Here is a 14,433-nt window from a genome sequence, read left to right on the forward strand (position 1 = left end):
TCAGAAATTTGCCCCGGGGGTTCCACCTGTGTCCCTCTTGGACAGCGGAAATTGGTGCTGATTTTAGTGTCAGCTTGAACCAGACACCCTTGGGGACACAAGTTGTACTTGGTTAGGCTTGTAAGGGCCCTGGGGCTGTTAGCCTAGTAAGCTCCTATGTTTCCTAGATTTTAATACCAATGCACTGGAGAGAACTGTAAAACTGCACAGTACTGGTTCTAATATCCTTGACCTAGTCCTTAACCTAGCCTGCACCTATATCCCATTACACATTTCCTCATCTCTGGTCAAATACAACCAGAATTCAGTTACCTTTTCTGTCAGGCAACACCGTACTCCTCAGTTTCTATACTCACATTAACCAGCACTATAACACCGATAAACTATTACTAGCAGTACACCCTGACCTGTCCAAAGCCTGTAATACAGAGTCCCATCCTAAACATTTTAACAGACTCTTCTCCCTTGGAATAGACAGTCACTGCCATGGCTCTCCTGTTACTTATCTGACAGACATGAAGCAGCCAAATGGACACAGATATCTCCTCCTTCCTCCCTGTCTCTCTAGGGATTCCGCAAGGCTCCATCACATGGCCACTCTGATTTAATACTTTCATTAATGATCTACACAAATCAAGCAAAAATGCCTCTATCATAAAGTATGCAGATGATTCAACACTCAGGCTTTCATCTAAACCTATTGAAAAATTACAGAAACTAGCACAAGAATCCCTCCTCTCTTTAGAGGCCTGACTTTATAACCCCCCGGCTTCTACTGTACCTTTACCCTGCAAAAAAAAACAAACAAACTTTTTTTTACTCTTAAACTATTCCAAGAGAAGAAACCCAGCTTCACCACAATCTCTTCCAGTAACACTATAACTGAAACAGTTTCACACTCAAAGCTGTTGGGAGTAGTAATTGATGAAAATATGAAAGCTGATCTCCATATAAAAGAAACAGTCAAAACAACCATCAAAAACTTGTTTTCCATTTTTTTAACTGAAGAAACACAATAACATACAGCCACAAGCACATCTACTTCCAATCATTCTGTACACGGTTCCCCCATACTTATCAATTTACAAATCACCCAACTGAATGTACTCGAATAGTACTATAACAAGATTGCAAAATTCATTACAAATTTACCATACAGGTCACACCATGAAAAGGTCCTTTGGTTAGAACTCTCTTACTGCTTGTCTTACTCTCAACTGAATATGGCACACTGTAATCCACAACCTTGAAAAATGTCCAAGCCTGGCCAATATTCTTAGAATATTCCAAACAGAAAACTATGATCAAGTAAATAAAAATAAAGACTTATTAAATGTGACTAAATCATCTAACTCAGCAGGAGACTCTGTAGTCTCATGTCACGTCTCAAAAACGTGGAGTGCCACTCCATTCCCTATAAGAGTAGACACTTCACACAAATCCTCTAAAAAGCCCTAAATATGCATCTCGTGGATAACGGGACTTGCTTTCACACCACCAATGGCTAAAATATTATTTCTTCTCCCTTAATCCTATATTAACTACTCCACAGTTTTTCTTTTCTTTTTACCCCAGCTGATATTCTATGCTTTATCTCTCACTACCACATCTTCTCCTATGGCTATTTTGTATCTCTGCTCCTACCAATCTTATTTCTTTCTCATTACTACATCATTTCCTCTGGCTATTTTGTATCTCTGCTCCTACCAATCTTATTTCTTTCTCATTACTACATCATTTCCTCTGGCTATTTTGTAGCCATGCTCCTACCAATCTAGTATCACTCTCATTACATAATTTCCTCTGGCTATTTTGTAGTCATGCTCCTACCAATCTAGTATCACTCTCATTACATCATTTCCTCTGGCTATTTTGTAGCCATGCTCCTACCAATCAAGTATCACTCTCATTACATCATTTCCTCTGGCTATTTTGCAGCCATGCTCCTACCAATCTAGTATCACTCTCATTACATCATTTCCTCTGGCTATTTTGTAGTCATGCTCCTACCAATCTAGTATCACTCTCATTACATCATTTCCTCTGGCTATTTTGTAGCCATGCTCCTACCAATCAAGTATCACTCTCATTACATCATTTTCTCTCGCTATTTTGAAGCCATGCTCCTACCAATCTAGTATCACTCTCATTACATCATTTCCTCTGGCTATTTTGTAGTCATGCTCCTACCAATCTAGTATCACTCTCATTACATCATTTCCTCTGGCTATTTTGTAGCCATGTTCCTACCAATCAAGTATCACTCTCATTACATCATTTCCTCTGGCTATTTTGCAGCCATGCTCCTACCAATCTAGTATCACTCTCATTACATCATTTCCTCTGGCTATTTTGTAGTCATGCTCCTACCAATCTTAGTTTTTCTCATTACTACATCATTTCCTCTGACTATTTTATACGTATCTTGTTCTACTTCTGATTTATAATTGTTCTCAAATCACTATTTAAGGTGTAGTCATATTGTCAGTGTTAAATTCTGCTGAATGTATGCTGCTCATATACATTTATAAAATATTAAATTATCTGCTGTACAACTACTTGAAAATTGTATTGTATAGTGTTACACATTGTTTTGCCTAAATCCATATGAAGCTTTTCTCCCCATGCCCCCGTTAAAAAAGGTGCTCTGCCCAGTCGGACCAGCCCAGTAAATAATAAAATAAATAATGGTACCATCCCACCACCAAATGAGAACATCTTTAAGGACCTCTCTGAGGCAAATTTACTTCAGCTTATAAAAGACCTATGCAAAATTCAACAACCCCCTTCAAATGGACCCAGCTGAATGTGGTGCCACATTCACCTCCATTTTTACCAGCACCTAAACAGCTGCATAAAAAAGTCAATAGACATCCACCCCGAAAATAATGGTAAATTCAGGAACAGACCACTCTGGTTGAATTTCTGTATTAATAAACCAACAAGAATAGAAGGAAAATAAAGAAAAATGTGTAAGAAATGCCCATCCCCTTACCCAAAGACCACAATAAAACATGCTGTTAAGGAACTTAACAGCATTATTAAAAGATGTAAAGCAAAGAATGAACATCAGACTGCTAAAGATACCAAAGGGAGACTACAAATCTTTCCTCAGTTATGTCAGGAGATTAAGGAATAATATTCAACAAGGTGAGCTCATCCATCTTAATCACACACATTCCAGTATCTAATATACCGACAAACAAATTTAGAGCTTTTACCCATAGATTCCCACATATCTGTACGCACTATCCAAAATAATTAATATCCACAGAAATCAGCTAGGTGTAAGTCCAAGAATCCCAGTCAAAGGCCAAAAATGTTTCTGTGAGACCAGAAAACATACAAGGGTGTATTCCTATCACTGTCAAGTTTGCACTACCTCAGCCTTTACTAGCCTATCCACATGGTTTATCTCTGATGCTTGGAGTATAGCCAGTGTGACTCATCTACATAAGGATGGCTCCTCTACAGACCCAGATAATTATAGGCCCATCAGCCTCACTAGCATCATATGGAAAGCTATAGAATGTATCAAAGCACAACGCATTTATGCAGACATATACAACTTAACTGATCAAGATACAACTAAGTTTGGTTTTGTTTAGGGCAGATCCTGTTTCCTTAACTTAGTAAACTTTTTGAAAAGGTTATAGAGGTTGTGGACTATGGCCACTCTTTGCACACTGCTTATCTTGACCTGGTCAAAGCCTTTTACAATACCCCTCATATTGGTATTATTGCAAAGTAAGACAATGTAAATCCCCAAATTGTCTACCTGAGGCTGATTGCAATCTGGCTATCCAACAGATCCCAAGTAGCGAAAGCTACTGGTACCTCTCTAAATGTAAAACTGTAACTGTTCTGCAATGATCAGTGTTTGGCCCTCTCCTGTTCTTCATTTATATTGCAGACATCCAAGTTAATATCCCTAATATGGGGTTGACCAAGTTTGATGATGACTTCAATGTACGTTGGGCACCATTATCTGCTTATCCACAGATACTGTATTGCTGGTCTACTGAAAACAGTTTCAAGCTAAATGCACAAAAGGGCAGTATAGTACCATCTAGCAAAAATAAGCTGTTTCCACTGCATAGGTTATTACAGTTACTCCTCTTCAAACAAATACACTCATAAGAGATCTGGGTATTTAGTATGGTCAACTATCACTCAATCATCATGTTTCCACCAAAGCCAAGAAATTATTGTATACAGACCAATTAATTTCCAAAGGAATATCTTCAAGGTCCAAATAAGCCTGACAGATGGCACAGAAGAAGGTTAAGGCTACCAGCTGCAGTTCCTGTTCTACAATGTTTGATTGTTTCCCTCAGTCCTCATTTGCCTACTGTGTGAACCTGAGCAAGCCACTTAAGCAGCCATTGATTCTAGGTCACCCCTGAAAAGGTCCTTCCAGATTAACAGATATGTATTATTATTATTACTTTTCTCTTATCAGAGACATCATCGAATAAAATGCCCCCTTCGGTATGTACAGATCTAAACATATCACTCATATGGAAAGGTCCCAGCAATATTTAACAAAAAATAAAAAGAAAGAAAGATCTTAAATCCTCTAACTAGCCGGATAAATTAGCACAACTTTTTTCCCTTATACTCCATAGCCTACCGGCTTCTCTGACGTGACGTATTTCTGTCCCTGGCTAAGCCACGTACACAGACTGGGATGATGGCCCTCAGAAACTGTAAATGTATTGATATTTTGGGATGCATTCTATGCTTTATGTTTCACTACCCCGGAAGAGTTGTGTAATGGCAATACTAACTGTGCCACGTTACCAAACAATATGTTCTTTTCCCAAACATCCAGCCGACCATCAAAAGGTCACTGACTGTGTGCAAACCTGATGTTTAAATGTGATAAGAAGTGAAAGGAATTACGGCCAACATGTTGCTGTTATAGTACACACGTTAACCTCTCCCCTAGGCACACACATACAAGCATAAGTAACAGTAATGATTGCTTTTATAATGGATTTGAATACAGACAGGAAATCCAAGTGAAACAATGCACATTTCAGGAAGCATACTTCAGAAATGTGTCATCTTTACGAATAATTCAAAATATCTTTAAGTACTCACTATAGCTGGATTTCCTCACAGAAACCTTGATTTCCTATCGGGAAGTTTTTCTGACCCTAAGTTTTACTCTTTTATCATAACTGATACATTTTAGCGGAATATTTTCTTTACTTTCATGCTGTGGTTAAAAGGTCCATGGGAATCAGACCACGATCCTGGCAGACAAAAAAAATAAATAAATGCAATAAATACCCCTACCCTAATCACAGCTGCTCTCTACAATCTTACATTCGGGCGTCAAACCGACACGAAAATACTCAACCGCGTGAAAAGCTATTATGACAGTAGAATCTAGCCATTCAAAATATGTCACTGAGTTTACAGTACAGTAGACAAGGTTGTGCGCAAACGCTTTCCCTACAGCTAGTGTGTTTGACGCATGTAGAGAAATTCACCACCCAAGAAAAACTGTGCATGGTCTACATGTGGATGAACTCCTCCGTCACTACCAGTGACGACCGGAATCACTTACAACTGCTTCCTTCTCTATGTCAACAAAAGCACGTGCAGAAAATTAGACAGTAGTTATACAACAGGAGAGTTCGGAGAAACAGGGATACCAAAAGGATGATAGTCACAGTTTCCATTTGATTTTAGCTATTGGTTTCCTACTAAAAGATTACGACTGTCAAACATACAGAAAACAGATGTACTGGCGCAGACTCTAGTATAAATGCTCCTGCATGAGCCATGAGATGCTGGTCCGTGGCTTTGAGCGAAAACTACAAAAGTACAGTAGTTGAATGTTCGGTGCAATACGGTTTAATTTCTGAAAACTACTAGCATCCCGTCCCTTCACTCCATATTCCACAGTGGCAAATGATTGCCATTTTAGGTTCCGCTTTCTTTTGGTAAGTGATTGACTGGTGTATACAATTCCACTGTCCAAAATTTCGCAGAACGCTTATGCTTTTAACTCATATTTTACAGTGACATTTGGGATTTTCTGGTAAATCCCTGAAGATTACAGCAAGTCAGCAATTGCTACCTATCAGCTTTTCGTATTTGTTTTTATTGAGAAAATATTCTGATGCAAACCCTGTTGGTTTATTAACTAGCGAATTAAGAGTAATAGTTCAACACCGGTTCCTCATTCTAGGCCTTTGTAGCAATTACTTTTAACTGTATTCTTAGTTAAAGGAGTTAATAGGTACGCTCCTAGGAAGCGAAGTTAATTTTGTTTTGTAGATTTCACTTTTTCATACCTACTGGTCTCGTTAAAGCGACATGCAGTCATGACGATTAACGGAACCAAAATAACAGCTTTGCACATAATATCTCATATCTCTCAACCCATTTGCTCGTACACACATAACCAGAGGACAACGGCCACAATCAATTACCGGTGACTATTGTGCAGTGGAATCCTCCCAAGACGCTTTTTTTAAATATTGCTCTAATTCAGTGGTAAAGCTAGTAAAACAGCAAGTTTTACATCAAATTAGATTTTCTGAATAATAATTGTAAAATTGTCCCATTGAGATACGTGCTTTATAGATATAAGAATGAAATGATAATGCCTGGTATTACTGACTGATCGTGATCTCGGTACTTTCTAAAATAAGTTAAAACTTTTACCAGGGAAAAATAAGTTGAGTCAGAAACAGCAGAGTTATAACAATAGAGTACAATACCAAACGGAAAATAACGAACTGAAACAGTAACATCGACTTAGACCTTACAATCACACTCTAAATATTCTGCAATTTACGTACGTTTCACTATGCCAGCCTTGTCCTCGAGAGTGGTATTTCTAGTTGATAGGGTTAGGACTAAACATTTATGGGTAGAGTCGTTTTTTAAGATTATCAGTATTGTTTTAGAGTTAGTGATTTTTTTTCTTGTTTTGTTTGTAGGAACTTTGTTGTTCAGATTACAGATTACGTTTCCTGGGGGGACATAATACTGAAGCACACCATATTTTGACTTGAAGCTGACTGACGTGAGTCCATATTGCTGGGATTACTTATTATATACTGTCTAGTTCAGTCTACTTGCTTTTAGTTTGGACTGCCGAAAGTACTGAAGTCTGAAAAAGAAGAGTAAGGGTATTTTTTTTTGTAGGTGTGTAACGAGAAGCTGCATAATTATCCTTGCCTAACTTAGTGCAGTGCTCTCCATTTCGGATACATAAACTATAGTCAAGTGTACGACTTTATTTATTTACAGTTACATTTCTTTACCGGGAAAATCCGACTGGACACGTCCTTTTTCAGCGGAGGCTCTGGGAGAAAAGCTCCACACCATCAAAACAAATAACAAATACAAAGCAAGTACAATCTGTAGCAAACATGAACAGCAATAACGTATGAAGATCCAACTGGGTACCAAGAAGTAGCAGTACACATGAACAAGTAAAATTACATCTAGAAATGACATTGTGAACATAGGATGACATAGAATGCTTATTATGTAATATGTAGGTCAGTAAGTTTAGGTAAAAGTTAAGAATAAACAATACACCTTCCAACGGTTTAATTTGACAGTTGTAGTTGAGTATACTAACAGATATGTAACTGACAAACATATGGTGATGTAAGCAGGAGGTAATAGAGGAAGGGGGAAGATGTATTGGTCTGATTTTGGCAGGCATGGTGAATAAGTGAAGGGAGGTGAGAGGATGAGAAGTGAGTCTTAGTCAGGATTGGAACAAGGACATGACCAGTGGACTTTTTAAGTAGGCTTTTAGTTTGGCTTTGAAATGATGGGATGAGGGTAGGGTGATAAATGGGGGGGGGTATTCCATAATTTGGATGCTATGCAGGAGAAAAGAGCTTCTACATCTTGAGTTCTTGGCTTTCATAACTTGGAGTAGGTTTTTGTTGCTGGAGCATAGTGGTCTAGTAGTATAGTAGGGCTGGAGAAGGTTTTGAAGGGAGGGGACATTTTGAGGATGGTTTACTAATTTGTGGACAAGGGAGAGTTGATTGAATCTGAGAAGTTGCAGGAGTTTGAGCCAATCGAGTTCTCTAAGAGAGTTACAGTGATGGCTGCGGTAGGATGACCCAGTGGAAAATTTGGCTATTTTGTTGTAGCAGGCCTCTAGCTTGTTTAGGTCAGATTGTCTAAGATTGGTAAGTATGGCAGGGGTGTAGAGTAAGGTTGAAATGAAGTGAGAATTGGTTACTGAGATTCTAGCTGTTTTGGTGAGGAATTGCTTATTTCTGTAAAATGAACTTAGTTTTTTGTAAACTTATGTTATGGTTAGTGAGATACGAGGGTTGAATTTGCTCTGTCTCAATGTCAAGTAGTTTGATGTGTTCTTTAGGGGAGATTATGGTGTTGTCGCTGGCCAGAATATTGAAGTGGGGGTTAGTTGGGTTGAGTTTAGTGGGATGGAAGATGAGATTAGTCTTGTTAGGGTTGAGTATTAGCTGGGCATTGGATAGTCACTTCTCTACAGAGGAAAAGGCTTCCTGTGTTAATTTGTGAAGTTGGGGCTTAGCAGATGAGAAGAGTCGTCTGCATACTGTATGAGAGTGGCCTGCTTGGTGGCTGTGAATAGATTATTGGTGAAGAGTGAGAAAAGCAGTGGTCCAAGGATGGAGCCCTGAGGGACACCAAGAGTGACAGGAAGTCGAGGTGATAGATCATTATGCTATACAACGGATTGTTGTCCGCCATCTAGATAGCTGTGAAACCAGTTTGTAGTTGATTGTGAAAAAGAGAGATAGAGGGAACAGAGAGTAGTTTAAGACCATAGCGAAAGCCTTGGATAAGTCCAGGAATATGGCAGAGGAGAACAGGCAATTGTTTTTGTGGTGAATGACAGTGTTAATGAAAGAGAGCAAGGCTGTGATAGTACTATGGTATGGCCTGAAGCCATGTTGGGTGCTGGAGAGAAGGTTATTAGTTTGTAAATAGTCTAGAACTTGAGAGTGTATGCATTTCTCAAGTACTTTGGATAGTGGAGACAGGCTGGTTATGGGGTGGTAGTTGGAAAGTTCGGTGGAAAAGCCATCTTTATGGAGGGATATTATGTGGGATATTTTCCAAATTGAGGGGACATAGCATTCTGATATGGATCTGTTTATTAAGGTAGAGACTGGATATGCTAGGGCATCGGCTGCTAATTTCAGGTATTCGCAGGGGAGGTTGTCAGCAGCAAGTTTTGTAGGCTTAGGCTTTCACAGATTTTTTTTGTTATGGAGGTGGGCACAGGGGAGAAAGAAAAGACAGTGGACAGAGTATTTGGATTTGATGTGGGAAGGGTGGGGATGGGATTTTTTCACACACACACTTTAGAAGTGTTCAGGATTTTTTTGCAACATTGAACAGGTTTATTGTGAAGAAACGTGCAGTTGGGGGCACATTGCACAACTTGTTGGAATACCTGTTGGATGTACCTCCTTAGGAGTAATATTCACCTGTTGGATGTACCTCCTTAGGAGAAATATTTCTGATTTTTGAGTCCTAAAAAAGTCCATATTCAGTATTTTAGCGAAAAACAAAGACAGCTTGGAAACAACACAACAAATTCTCTCTCAGTTTAATGAAGCGGTTTTCGTCTTACACATATGGCAAGACTTCATCAGAAACTGAGCAAACTTCAGCACAAGCAATATATACACACCCTTTTTGTCACATGACACTTCTAATTAAAATCTTGTGTCTCATTTGACTCGGATATGTAAGTTTTTGACTTCTTAGTTAACTAAGTAATATCATATTTTGAGAGTCAACATAATAATTTGAGATATAGTATTGTTAGTATATGTATGTTTGTATATATATTTCTATTACCATTACAGGTAAAAATTCTGAAGGAAGGGTAGGGTTGAGGTGTTCTAAAATATTGTCAGTCATATTTGTTTTTAAAAAATGTTTTAAGTAGCAATAATGTGGATGTGTCTTTAAGACACAAGATTTTAATTAGAAGTGTCGTGACAAAATTGAGTGTATATATTGCTTGTGTTGAAGTTTGTTCAGTTTCTGATGAAGTCTTGCCATATGTGCAAGACGAAAAGCGCTTCATTAAACTGAGAGAGAATTAAACTGAGAGAGAATTTGCTTTGGTGTTTCCAAGCTGTCTTTTTGTTTTTCACTAGTTTGTCTTACTTTGGTTCCTGTCTGTTGGAGCATATTCAGTATTTTGCCTATTTGTTCCTTATTATGAAAAGCACTGCTGCACATTTTGGGTGTGTAAGTGTGAGCGTTATGCAAATTGGTGTGGAATTACAAAAATCCTGGCTACTGTCCTGTTGGAAGACACTAGTACACGAGTTTTGCTGTGCAGAAGCTGTGCTGATGAGGGAGATGTGAGCTACAGTCTATATTTTAATTGCTGGCAAACTATCCTTCTGTTGCTATACTGACCACAGGATATTTACATATGGGTGCCTAGTACAGTAATAAGCTTAATGAATGGAATAATTTGAAAATTAACAGACAGGGTTAGTTTAGATACGTTGGTGCGCATATTTAGCAGCCTTTTGGTTGTCTCCTCAAGTGGATATTGTGATGGGCTGCAAGGGTAGTGAGTGCATGCCTGAGACAGTCATATGGGTACAATGGAACTGTGAGGGGTTTTAGGTACATCATAGGGTCTTGGAGCTTATGACCAAAATCTCAAGGTTATTCATCCCACAATCCATAATTTCATGTTTTTCACTGACTTTCTACTGTTGGCTGTATTTGATATTCATAGGCCGCATCCATGTGTGAGATTTTCATACATGTAGACAAAATAATAATAATTTAATTCAGCTGTGATTTGTGAAGATTCCTGCCCTCCTTTCTTGCTCCAGACTCACCCACTCACTCATGATCTGTAGAGGAACATCTCTGGATCAGCTCTTTCAAAAAATTTTCTGATACATAGTCATATATTTCAAACAATGATGACAAAAAATAGAAGAAAGATGTGAAACAACAAATACAAAATAAATAATTGTATGTGCATGTGTGTTTGTATGTGTGTTTTTATATATATATATATATATATATATATATATATATATATATATATATAGTTTGTATGATGTATACACTATAAATAATAATTATATAAATAAAAACTGCAACATCTTGTAGTAAAATAGAGTAGCCTATCTGAAAGGTGGAGTTAAATTTTTATAATAAAGTATTTCTTAGCCATTGTTTCTATAACAGTTACATGCATTAATTTTGTCTTGTGGGCTTTTAGCTTTATTGTGTTTTCATAGACTGTTTGTTTATTTTTGACTTGATTGTAAATGTGGATCCAAGAGGCTTGATTAATCTTTAAGAAAGTTTTTTTTTCTTATCACTAGGCCAGAGTGGGGTCTTGTTAAAGAGAAGTTTTCTCTGAGGTCATTAAGTAGGTCTCTAGTAGTCAGATTAGTCATGGGAGGACAACAGTAACCTTTGTTGATTTAATTGCATTCCAGTAGGAGTGCATTGTCTGCATACACTGTTAAGAAGTGTGGAGAGGTTTGTTTTATTTATTTATTTACACCAGGTTTGCTCCGATAGGCCAGTGGTTTCTCTTCAGGGGAGACCCAAGTTGGTAATTCATACTGATAGGGTAAATTTGGTCAGGATACTGGGGAAGCTCCCCTGAAAGTGCTGTGGGGTGTTTTAAGTCCACCTGAGCAACCAACTCAGGCAGATGAGGCCTTGGTTTAATATCTCATCCAAAGGACAGCAGACACAACAGTGCAGTCACATCCCATTATGCTACACTGCTTAAGTTGGTTGTGTTCATAGGTGTATACTAGGCTAATGGCCCTGGAGCCTTTACAAGCCTAGCCCATAGAAGTGCCCTGGCATCATGCTGCCCGATGTTAGTTTCCCAGTGCCTCTATAAAGTAGAGCCACTGCAGTGATCCTGGGGGTGAACTTTCTATTTCCCATCCACTCATCAAGATTTCTCTTGAAGAGGGCTAGAGAGGTGCTCTCCTTGACATGTATGGGAAGTATATTCCAGAGCATGGGCAGTCTGTGGGTTATGAACCTGTCCCTCCACCATGTTCTGTTGATTGTGGTAATGAGTTTGACGTTTCTGGAGCATGTGGTGTGTAGGGATTTGGATTTCTGGAGGCTTCAAAAAAGTCCTGATTCAAAGGTACATAACAGGACCTAAATATATATAAATGCACAGAGGCCAATTAGAAACTGTGTTCTATTAAATACAAACAAAACCTAACTGCTCTTAAACTGTATAGATAAGTAAGGGGGTCATGCCTAGATCTAGACCTTGTCTAGTGAATAACTGCTTGCCTTTGGACAATGTAATTTGGATCACTGTGTTCAGTACATCTGAGTGTCTCCAGTGCTAGGAATAGAAACCACACCTCCACTTAATTGCAAGATTCCTTAGGGAATGATTGAATTAAATTTTTTAATTGGTAGTGAGCTGTTATTGGATGTTGCTTACTATTTGAATTCAGAAGTCTTGGTTGTTTAAATGTGATCTGAAGAAGCGTGCTCTGAGCACGCGAAAGCGCTTATCCTTCTGTTTTTATGCTGTTTCCTGAATAAAAGAAGACTGTGCTCTCACTTCTCGTGGTGTGTCCTAAGGTTTTTTATTTGGATACTTTTACAATGTAACATGCTTTTAATATAATGCTAATGAGAACAACAATTGTTTTGCTTACAGTTACTTTTTTTCCCTTTAGTGTCTTTTAAACATGAATGACATCAATTGGGATATATGCTTTACAGTCTACCCACAGGTTTAACAATATCAACAAAATTCCAGTCTTTCTCAGTCACTTTTTCTTGCAAAGCCATATTTTGGAAATGTGATCAATGTTTTATATTTTTCCATTTATTCATTAACTTCATTGCTGCTGGTCTTCTTTCTGTTCTGCCAACTGTCAACTTCATTCTCTGGTTCAAGTCCAAGGTACACTTGATTGTTTGTTTTAATTAATACCTATGTTTTTTTTCTCTTTTTATCTCAAGTATTTTCCTTAGGAACAGTAAAAACCAAAAGAAAAATGTAGAAAGGCTAGACTTTCCACTGTGTGATTCTTTAAACCTCTTGTATTGGAGACAACATGGAAGGTATGCAAATGACCCTTAAAGACATCAGGTGTTTCAGCTATATAGCAATTTTGAATGTCCATGACTTTTTTTTTCTTTTTTAAGTCTATTTATGGACAAATCAAGGCTAATAAAGCCAACCCCAACTAGCTGTGGACATGCGCATTTCAGTTTTTTTATAGCATCATCAGCATAGCATAAGTGGAATGTTTGGCTAACCTTTAGAAACACAGGGTTGTTGTACCCAGCTGATATCCATAACCATTAGGGTGTCTGTTTTAGTTTGGTGGTTGAGATATTTTGCAATCAGTAAAAAACAAAATAAAAGTCTGGCAAGGCTAGACTTTCCACTGTGTGATTCCTTAAACCTCTTGTATTAGAGGCATTTGCATATATCCCATGTTGCCTCTAATACAGTAGGTTTTAAGGAATCATGCAGTGGAAAGTCTAGCCTTGCTAGATTTTTCTTTTGGTTTTTACCAATTGGTTTTTCTGTGTGACCTTTGTATTCATTGTTTTAGTTCTTTAAGACAGTGGAAAAAATTCACCAACAAAGCCTCTATGAGCATCATTGTAAGAAGAATGAGAAGTACACTTCCATTCTGCTTGCTGGCTCACTTTCTGTTGGGTAAAATTTATTTCATCTTTAGTCTGTTCTGCATCCATAAATATGTTTGATCATTCGGGGAAAAATATTCTGAAGGCAGCTTGTTACAGCAGCTTGAATATCTCACCTGCTTCTCACGATTCACTGATTGCTTGAGTAAATTTGCCTGTATTTTACCTGGTGTAGAGTGGATAATAATTTTCCACACTCTGCTGTCTCCAGTTTCTGATACCTTTCCTTTCTTCTGCAGTTTTGTTTGGATCAACTTTTTCTACTGGTATGATTGCATATTTTCTAATGTTGCTTGAGTAAATTTGCCTCTATTTTACCTGGTGTAGAGTGGATAATAATTTTCCACACTCTGCTGTCTCCAGTTTCTGATACCTTTCCTTTCTTCCGCAGTTTTGTTTGGATCAACTTTTTCTACTGGTATGATTGCATATTTTCTAATGTAGTTCTTGGCTGCTTTCGCATGGCCAGGTTTGGAGCATGTGACAATGTGCCTTTTCACTTAATAGTTGCTGCTGTGGAACACCAGTCCAGTTGCTTACTTGTTCTTTCATTAACTTAATACAGTCTATTCCTAACATTTTCTCTGGTATAACAAAAAATATCAGGTTTTCTCCTTGTACTGTCTTTTAACTCTACCATTTTTTGAAACAGCTCTTCATGAAAAACATCATACTCAGCCAGCCTTTTTTTTTTCATTTCTTTGTCTAATTTTTGCAGTTTTATTGGTTCATCTGAAAAGC

The 14,433-nt window shown here is 38.0% G+C and overlaps 2 protein-coding genes across 5 annotated transcripts in view; one reads left to right on the forward strand and one right to left on the reverse strand.

The window, feature by feature from the left end:
* METTL4 (methyltransferase 4, N6-adenosine) overlaps positions 1 to 6,944 on the reverse strand; it is a 282,933-nt gene extending 275,989 nt beyond the window's left edge. Inside the window, exon 1 of one of the 2 annotated variants that reach the window (XM_044067700.1) lies at positions 6,822 to 6,944. The gene's annotated coding sequence lies outside the window, so the exon portion shown is untranslated. The remainder of the gene's footprint in view (positions 1 to 6,821) is intronic. The other variant, XM_044067699.1, reaches the window with a different exon arrangement.
* HGH1 (HGH1 homolog) overlaps positions 5,583 to 14,433 on the forward strand; it is a 272,644-nt gene continuing 263,793 nt past the window's right edge. Inside the window, exon 1 of one of the 3 annotated variants that reach the window (XM_044067701.1) lies at positions 5,583 to 5,957. The gene's annotated coding sequence lies outside the window, so the exon portion shown is untranslated. Of the gene's footprint in view, positions 5,958 to 7,045; positions 7,171 to 14,433 lie in introns of those variants that run through there. The other 2 variants (XM_044067702.1, XM_044067703.1) reach the window with 2 other exon arrangements.

Source organism: Protopterus annectens, chromosome 3.part1, assembly GCF_019279795.1.
Source record: "Protopterus annectens isolate FY-2018-M chromosome 3.part1, PAN1.0, whole genome shotgun sequence".
NCBI lineage: Eukaryota > Metazoa > Chordata > Ceratodontiformes > Protopteridae > Protopterus > Protopterus annectens.